The sequence below is a fragment of the Protobothrops mucrosquamatus genome, unplaced genomic scaffold (assembly GCF_001527695.2).
Source record: "Protobothrops mucrosquamatus isolate PMUCROS unplaced genomic scaffold, P.Mucros_1.0 scaffold574, whole genome shotgun sequence".
NCBI classification, from domain to species: Eukaryota; Metazoa; Chordata; class Lepidosauria; order Squamata; family Viperidae; genus Protobothrops; species Protobothrops mucrosquamatus.
The window spans coordinates 425425-434282 of NW_015386876.1; positions in this window are offsets into that span (position 1 = coordinate 425425).

The following is an 8858-nucleotide window of genomic DNA, read 5'->3' on the forward strand; positions in this document are numbered from 1 at the left end:
GTATTTTTTTCTGATCCATATTTCTGTTTCACTGCCTATATTCCAACACACAATCCAATGTGCTTCATAGTCTTAATTCCTATTTTCAAAAGGGTTTCGGAGCGTGAATGTAACATCTCTTTAAATGATTTACAGCAGCTGTGACTATTTCCTGGGCCTGTTCATCAGTTGCACTATCCAAGGAAAAGATGGAACTGCTTTAAGGTGTTGCAAATGGAGCTACATTTGCATTCCAGGGCTCTCCAAAGCACATTTGGAGATCAAATTCAAAGTGCTTCACTGTTAGGAACTATATAAATTATACAGGGATGTCTTTGAAGATACTTGCTTTCACTATTTGGGCCTCTTGTTTTTTTGTTTCCTTATGAAACTGACTGTAAAAGAAGGTGCTACTTATATCACAATGTTTTCTTTTGCCTTTATTCAGACTAAGGAACATAATAATTCCAGAGTAAATTTGAACAAGAACATTCAGATATATTTTGCTCAGTATAAGAAAGGGCTAGATCCTTTGTAATTAATGCTGCTTAATGCTTTAAAATTTGGAGCAAATTCCTTGGAATCTACAAACGTTTTTTCCAGATAGAGATATTGCTGGTCTGGGGCAAATGTTCAGTTATCTTTGATACTGTATTGGCAGGAGGCATCTTTTAACTAAGAGTGAATTCAAACTTTTGATTCTGTGAAAAAAATGTGTCTACATTAGTCCAAAATTAAACCACATGTCAAACTGTGTCATTGATGTACCTGACCCTTCAATAAATTAATGATGAGTACTTTTGTTTGAAACTTCTAACTAAATATATGAACATGTTGAATAAATATTGGGTGTATTCTAGGTTAGTGTGTGATTTAGCTTACTGTGTGTGATAGCCAGTTAACAGAACAAAGGTTACCCAATGATCTTTATAGTTTAACTGAACTTTTGACCTAGCTCTTCTTGTTTTTGTTATACAACATATACATTGGTTCTAAACGGGAAAGTCAAAAGTCAAGTAGCTACTACTAAATATTTTATTCCACAAAGCAAAACCATTTGAATCCAAGAATCCCCTCAGATCTCCATGTCAAAATTCTAGTTAAGAATATTTAACTCTGAGAAACTGTAATAAGAGTTCTATTCATTTATTAAATTTTGTACACCAAATGCAACATGTTCCAGGAAAACGGTAGAGACAGAAACACAAACCCTCAACATTTTTTTTCCCAAAATAAGGTTTAGTCCAGCTTCACTGGTACTTCAGTTGAAAATGTGGTACAGGTGGTCCTCGATATACGGCCACAATTGAGCTCAAAATGTTGCTAAGCGAAATACTTAAGTAAATTTTGCTCCATTTTACGAACTTTCTTGCCACAGTTTGTTAAGTGAATCACTGCAGTTGTTAGTAACGCGATTGTTAAGCAAATCTGGCTTCCTGTCATAAATATGAGTCAGGTGCCAAATGTGTGAATTTTGATTACGTGACCATGAGGATGCTACATTGGCCATAAGCTGCATTGGCCATTAGTCATAAGTCACTTTCTGATGTAACTTTGAACGGTCACTAAATGAACTGTTCCAAGTCGAGGACTACCTGTAGCTGAATCTTGGTAACTTACTTATTTCTTCCAATTAGTAAGTTGAGTTTTCTTTCAGTTGCCATTTTCACTGCTTTCTATCAGTAGGTAATCCCGAAGGTGCTTTTTCAAAAGGCAGCTGGACTTTGTTTTTTCATTGAAAATGTTTCACTTTCTCATCCAAGAAGCTTCTTCAGATTAAATGATGGAAGATGGAAGGATTTATATTCTTTTCATCAGGTCATTAGCACTCTGAGAGTCATTGAGGTCACTTGAAGGTTTATCTTGCCCTCAGGGTCACGTGAATAGTGCAAATTGGTGTTGAACCTTCTTAGAACTGTTGAACGGACTGTGTTATAAGCAGTAGATAGGTCATATTGTATCCCTCCTCTGTTGAGAGAGGGCTGTTCAATCTTAAGGTAGAAGGGCTCTTTGACCCCTCTTTCAAACCAGCAATCCTCTCTGTCCAGAATGGAGACTGCGAGGAATATAAATCCTTCCATCCTTCATCAGTCAGAACTGAAGAAGCTTCTTGGATGAGAAGCGAAACGTCTTCAAGGAAAGTCCAGTTGCCGTTTGAAAAAGCACTTTTTGGAAAACCATGACCTTGGGTGACTGAGAATCTCCATAGACATACCTATAGGTAAGTATTACACCTAGAACAAAACTCTTCTTCCTAGTTAGAACTGGGGTTAAATTCTTAGCTATACCAGCCTGATCATTATAAGAAACCTACTAAGTTAATGAATGTGTCCCTTAGTTGTATTCATGACTTACCGAATAAATAATATTTGGCTGAAATGATATAAGCCAAGCCAGAGCACAAAGTATGCTCACAGTCATTGTAACTATTTTGAGGAATGCCCTCTCTTTCCCCAGTTGGTTGAAGAGAGGCACTTCTGCACTGACCTTGTTATTAAATAACTTGCTTTAATATTTTAAATCTCCCAAACATTCTAAAAATAATCCAGTTATGATATAAATAATAAAATTTAAATATTGGGAAAAGTCATTTCTGATACTTTTTCTTCAGAAGCTTTCTATGTTCTAGTTTGCTTTGCTTTGCTATTAATAATACTTAATGTTTCAGAGCAGTTAGCTCAAAAGAAGTTATGTTCCTTATAGTCTATATGTGTTAATGAATAACCAGTTTAGGGAGGAGCTTTATCTCTCCCTTTTTGATCATCCACATCTATAATTGTGGTGGATAAGAGTTTGGCTATATCCTCTGTTCACCATATAGTCTCTTTTCCTTCAGCTATTGCATAGTACAGAAGGCAAATTGTAATCTAAAGGTGATTACAATAAATGAGTCATGACTACAATAAAATAATCAGGATATGGTATAGATTCATAAGTAAATAACCAGAGATATTTTTTATTATAACACTATTATTGACACAAGACCAGGCCTGGTTTTATTTTCAATAAAATGTCACCTTCCGTTTGTACTGAATCATCCATCTTCAGGAAATATTAAAATACCATTGTTGGACTCAGCCATATTGGACCATTTTCTTTCTGTCTCCAACTTTCCCTTTATAAGGAGGATTGTTGACAAAGTAGTTGTGCTGAAGAGAGAACCTTGAAAAAGTGGATTATCTGGACCCTTTTGGTCAGGCTTCAGAACTGGATAGGGGGCCACGACAGCAATGCTTTTGCTTGCGAATGACTTCTAGAAAAGGAAGTGGTGTGTCCTCCATAGTATTCTTTAATATATCAGCAGCTTTCAGTATCAGTATCCTTTTGGATCAGCTCAGGATGCTAGGAGTAAAGAGCACGTGAAGCTGCTGGCTGAGGTCATTTACTGGCCCAAAGTAAAGTATTATCAATATGCTGATGATATTATCCACCCTAGGCTAACCAGGTGATATGTCTCAGGTGATTTTTCAATGTCCAGAGGCTTTAGGGGTACTGGATGGAGAAGGCTTCAACTCAACTCTGGCAAAATTCAGTAGCTTGGTGTTTTCCATGTGCTAGGCCCTAATGTCAATTCTGTATTTTATTTTTAAAAGGAGGAAAATCTTACATCCAGAAAATGACCATAATGCTCATTAAAGATCTAGGGAAGGAGAAACAGAATTAGTGATAGTACAAATAGAGGGAAACTGTATGAAGGAATACTGTTTAATAGCAATGAGGAGGAAATAGAAGATCCAACAAAGGGGAAACGGGTGAAAAAAATTATTTCTGTTCTGTGATGTTTATATATTAAAAAAATATACTGCTCAAAAAAATAAAGGGAACATTTTACCATGGAACTGAAGGGGTTTGCGTTCCCTTTATTTTTGTGAGCAGTATACATAAAATTAAGTATATAGTAAAGTAGCATGTAAACATCCTAGAAATTGTAGAGAATATTCATAACTGGGATTGTAGATTTAGGCGGAACATCCTGTCTGAAATAAAACATCCTATTCTGTGAAGAACATCCTGTTTCTGTGTTTCACTAACAAATTGTACAAAGTAGCTTTTTATAGCTTTTCAAACCCAATTCTATGCATAAATCCTGAATCTTATTTAAAATCTATTTTCTAAAAAAAAAAAAAAAAGTTCTGCTAATACCCTGTTTAAATGCTGGATCCTATCATGTCCAGCAGCAAATGAGGCAACTTTCCAGTTTGCAGAACTGAGTCCAAGTGAAAATCTAAATTTTTAAATAACTAAAGATTCCCCCCACACCTAGCTACCCATGCATTATCTTCAAATGAGATCTGAGAATTTTTCCACTTCTGCTATCAAAGGAGTCTTTCTATACTGATACCCTGTTGAGAATTTCTAGAACTACAGAAAGCTTTTTTCCCCTCATGCATATTAAAAGATTTTATATTTTAGTTTTCATCTCTCAATTCTATTATTTATGCAAAGGTAGTTAATACTTGCCTTAAATTGAATTGGCTTTAATGTAATTTATGTCCATGCACGGTACTGATTCTGTTTGGATCAAAAGCAGTTTAGATATTTTTAAAATAAAATATATCTCCAGTGATAAAAGATGGTACCATAACCCTATTCTACCTCTTCTTTTTCTTTAAAGTTAGCAACTGACTATCACAGGCAGCTATTATTCAACTTGTAGCTCCTCTGAATGTAGTCGTTCTGTGTATTCACAATGACAAGTAATCCTGCCTACTTTTCAAAAACTGATGAGAACAGGACCAAGTTTGCCAGCAGGAAGGAGGAGAAGCTAGTAAAAGAAGGATCGAGTTTAGAGGAAACCTCTGGAAGACATAGCTGGGTTTCTTGTTGTCAACCCTCCCGTTCTGAGCCCCCCCCCTTCCTGGTTATGTGATTCCAGAAGCCCCACAGCATCCTTTCCCTACCACATGCTAAGTATAGCATAAGCCCGTGGTGGCAAACCTATGGCACGCATGCCACAGGTGGCACTCAGAGCCCTCTCTGTGGGCACATGTACCGTCACCCCAGTCCGAGGCCTTCAGCTGGGTTTTATAAAGCCTTTTCGCATTAGGCCTCTGCCGCCGTGTGCAAAAAAAAAAAAAAGGTTCAATCAATTTCAACTCACAAAGGAAAAAAAGATCTCACAAAGTTGGAATTAATTGAACTTTTTAGTCCCACCCAGTCCGCCGTTACCACTGCAGCCACGTCCACCCAATGGGGACGCCCACCTGGCACCCGACAATGCATGTGGGTTTTGGGTTGCAGTTTGGACACACGGTCTCTAAAAGCTTCGCCATCACTGGCGTAAGCAGTTCTGTTTAGCCTTTGACTTAAGGCAGGTTGTTTAGCGCCCATTCAATTTTTGAGAAACTCCCAAGGTACTTATGACCTGGTTCCAAAGTTCCAATGGCTGCTGCCCCCTGGTCACATGACTACATTTTAGGCACTCAACAACCAGGCTACACTGATACACGGTCACATGGCCATGATTTATGACGTTTTTGCCAAAAATAGGCATTTATTTTTGTTTCAGCAAAAACACCCCACAATGGGTTTGTTTAACAACTACCGCAAAAAAAAGGTGGTAAAATTGGGTTGGTCACACGATGACCTGCTTTACAACCATAATTTGCATGACCTCCATCTCATGTCTGCTGACTCCTTAAAAGATTGGAAAATCCCATTTTTCACCATTTTACTGTAATCATATTGCCTTAAGCTTTCCTTATAGGAAGGTGCTTTGTGTTTCCAGTCATGACTCCCCTCCATTTCACATTCTTTAATGATACATAGCCATACATAAAATTATACCATGCATTTTTATTAAAACTTTATAGCAGTATTTCTTCTCTCCATCCTCATTTGTACATAAAACATCTGATGCTTTTCATGTCCCCTTTTTATGATTTCATCTTTCCCTTGTTTTGTATATACAGTAAAAGCAATGTAAGAATGTATTTATAATCCTCATTTCAGAATTGTTTCCTAATGCTATATAATACTTTTATGCATCCATAAAATGAGTTAACATTTTTATAGAATTGGAACAGGGTTGAGTCTCAAGTATAAATTATTATAGTGTTTGCTATTTAGCCTTAACCAAGACCAGAAAATGGACAAATACCGTATCCCTGGAGGAAAGGGCAAATCACTTCCCAATTTGTGCCAAGAAACTATGGACACATTCAAAAAGGTCATCAGTGTCGATGTTTTTATTCTTTGTTTTATGTCTCAGATTATCCAGTGTCCTTAGTTTGTGGATAGTCAACCGAGCAGTGAGAGCCTCAATGGCTCTAGCAAAAAAAAACCTTAATTAAAGTGTAACGATGAAGTAGCTAGCATCTTTTATCTCATCACTCTCAAAGGGATACAGGGCCTTGATCCAGCACATAAAATATGGCCTTTTAAATGAAGTGTTAGTGCCCTCCAGTGGCCTATCTTGGAAACAATTATTAATTACATTAAATTGTAACAAACGTTTTGATGTGGCAAGTTCTTGGCAACACAGTGTCACAAGAAGGAAATGCTGATGAAAGAAATAATATTGCAATGTAAATACAATTAATTTTTTTATTACTTAAATTTTTTTTCAACTCAGTTTTTGGACCTTGATGACACATGCATGTGACTTTCTTGGATTCTAATAGGTTAGGATTTATTTTGTAAAAAAAACCAACAACTTCCTGATCTAACCTACAGCCCTGGCACTCCTTTAAAGTTTCCCCTCTGGGTAGTAACCAGGCCCAATCCTGTTAATGTTCAAACACAAATGAGGTCATCCTGGTGCTGCCATTCAAGTTTTTAGTTCCTCCCTGCATATTGCATATTAACATTATTCATCAATACCCTTCTCATTTTTCAGTAGAGGGAAAAATTAAAACCCCAATAAGCTCTTAACCATTGTTAAGGAATACAAAATGAATACAGATAGTCCTCAACTTACGACCACAATTGAGCCCACAATTTATGTTACTAAGCAAGAGTTAAGTGAGTTGCACCCCATTTTACAATCCTTTTTACTACAGCTGTTAAGTGAATCACTGCCATTGTTAAGTCAACCATGCAATTCTTAAGTGAATCTGGCTTCCCCATTGATTTTGCTTGTTGGAAGTCAGCTGGGAAGGCTATGAATGGTGATTACATGGGCCCAGGACACTGTAATTATCATAAATACATGCCAGTTGCCAAGAGCCCCCAAAGTTTGATCAGATAACCATGGGGATGCAACAGTTGTGTGAAAACTGTACACCCATAAGTCACTTTTTCATTGATGTTGTAACTTCAGTCACTAAACAAATGGTTGTAAGTGGAGGACTATCTGTACCAGTTTCAAAACTGCTTAAAAATCAGATTCTGTCATAATTACAGTATATTAATAATTATAAGATTATAAACTCTATAGAAACACTGACTAATCTTATTTGGCATAAGTATATGAAGAGTACCCATCTTCACAGTATAAAAAATGTAGTGCCTGACTCAAGTAGACCTATAAAGTAGAAAGTTTGCTGCATCTGTGTAAATTCGTGTTGTGACTGTTATTATGATGGTTGTTTTAATTTTGGCTGTTTGTATTGCTGTTCTTTTTAATTCTACCAGAATGGGTAGCTATAACAAATTTAAATAACAACAATATGCATATTCCTATTAGTGACATATAGGGCTGCTTATTATGTTTTAACTAAAAGACTGGGATAGCCTATGAAGATGGTTCAGGATGATGATAATGATGATGATCTCAGAGAGCAAGTAGTTTTTTAATAGATATATCATTATGTATTGAAAAACTATCTATTACCAAGTTTTTTCTGGGACTCAATTCAAAATGGAGAATAAAATTTCATATAGTTTAGGCTAAAGTTGTTTACGGGATTTGCCAATTATTAAGATCTTCAATTGATCCTATCATGGATATGTTTAATAGTAATTTCTAGTTGCTCTAATATTGTTCCTTTTACATTAATAGATCCCAATTTGAAAGTAAAATGTACTAGAAAACATTTTAAATAGGTAAATCAATTACTTAAGAAAATGGTGGGTTCCCGCATAGCTGAATGTAGTCAGAGGCTGAATAGTTTTCTAATGTATATTTTGTTTCCTGCAGTAAATAATGATAAAATTAGATAAATGTTCCTTTCCAATTCAGTGATTTGTGAAGCTTACATACACTAAAATAATCATTCTCAGCTATGTAATTCCTGTGTACTACACTGAACAACTATATCATCCAACCTGGCAAAAGAGAAAACTTACAATATAGGTAACAGACAGTTCTTATATTAAAAGCAAATTAACAGTTATTAAAAGAGATACTAAGAACATTAGCATATAACAGCCAGTAGATAAATCCTACACCTGTGAAACTTTTTGCCCTATAATGGTAGCGTCCATTGGGAACACCCCTCTAGGTGCTGCTGTCCTCTAAAATCCTGAACATGTTAAATACCAATCTTATTCCCTTGAGCTTGTTTTAAAACGGGTGTCAAACTGCCGGCCCACGGGCCAGACATGTCACATGGAAACCGCACCCACCCCATTGCCAGCAATGGCAAAACCAGCCCAATATGTTGTGCGACGTCACGTGACGTCACAAGTTTGACCTGCCTGTTTTAAAAGATAGCCTGGAAGATGCCTAAAAATCCTAGACAGAGTTAAGGTTAGGGTCATTGTTAAATAATCTGACATGCCTAATTTTCTACGATTATTTTTTTAATTATCTGCTACTTCTGAGCTTTTAAAAATTGTTGTAAGCCATCTGAACATTGTCATGGAAGAATATAAATATAATAATTTAATACTTATAATATTGTTTCACTAATTCATTTGGTAGAAACCAAATTCCTCTGGATTTAAAGTTAGTTCCATATAATCTATTCTGTTTTGACATATCAGTCATGCTCATA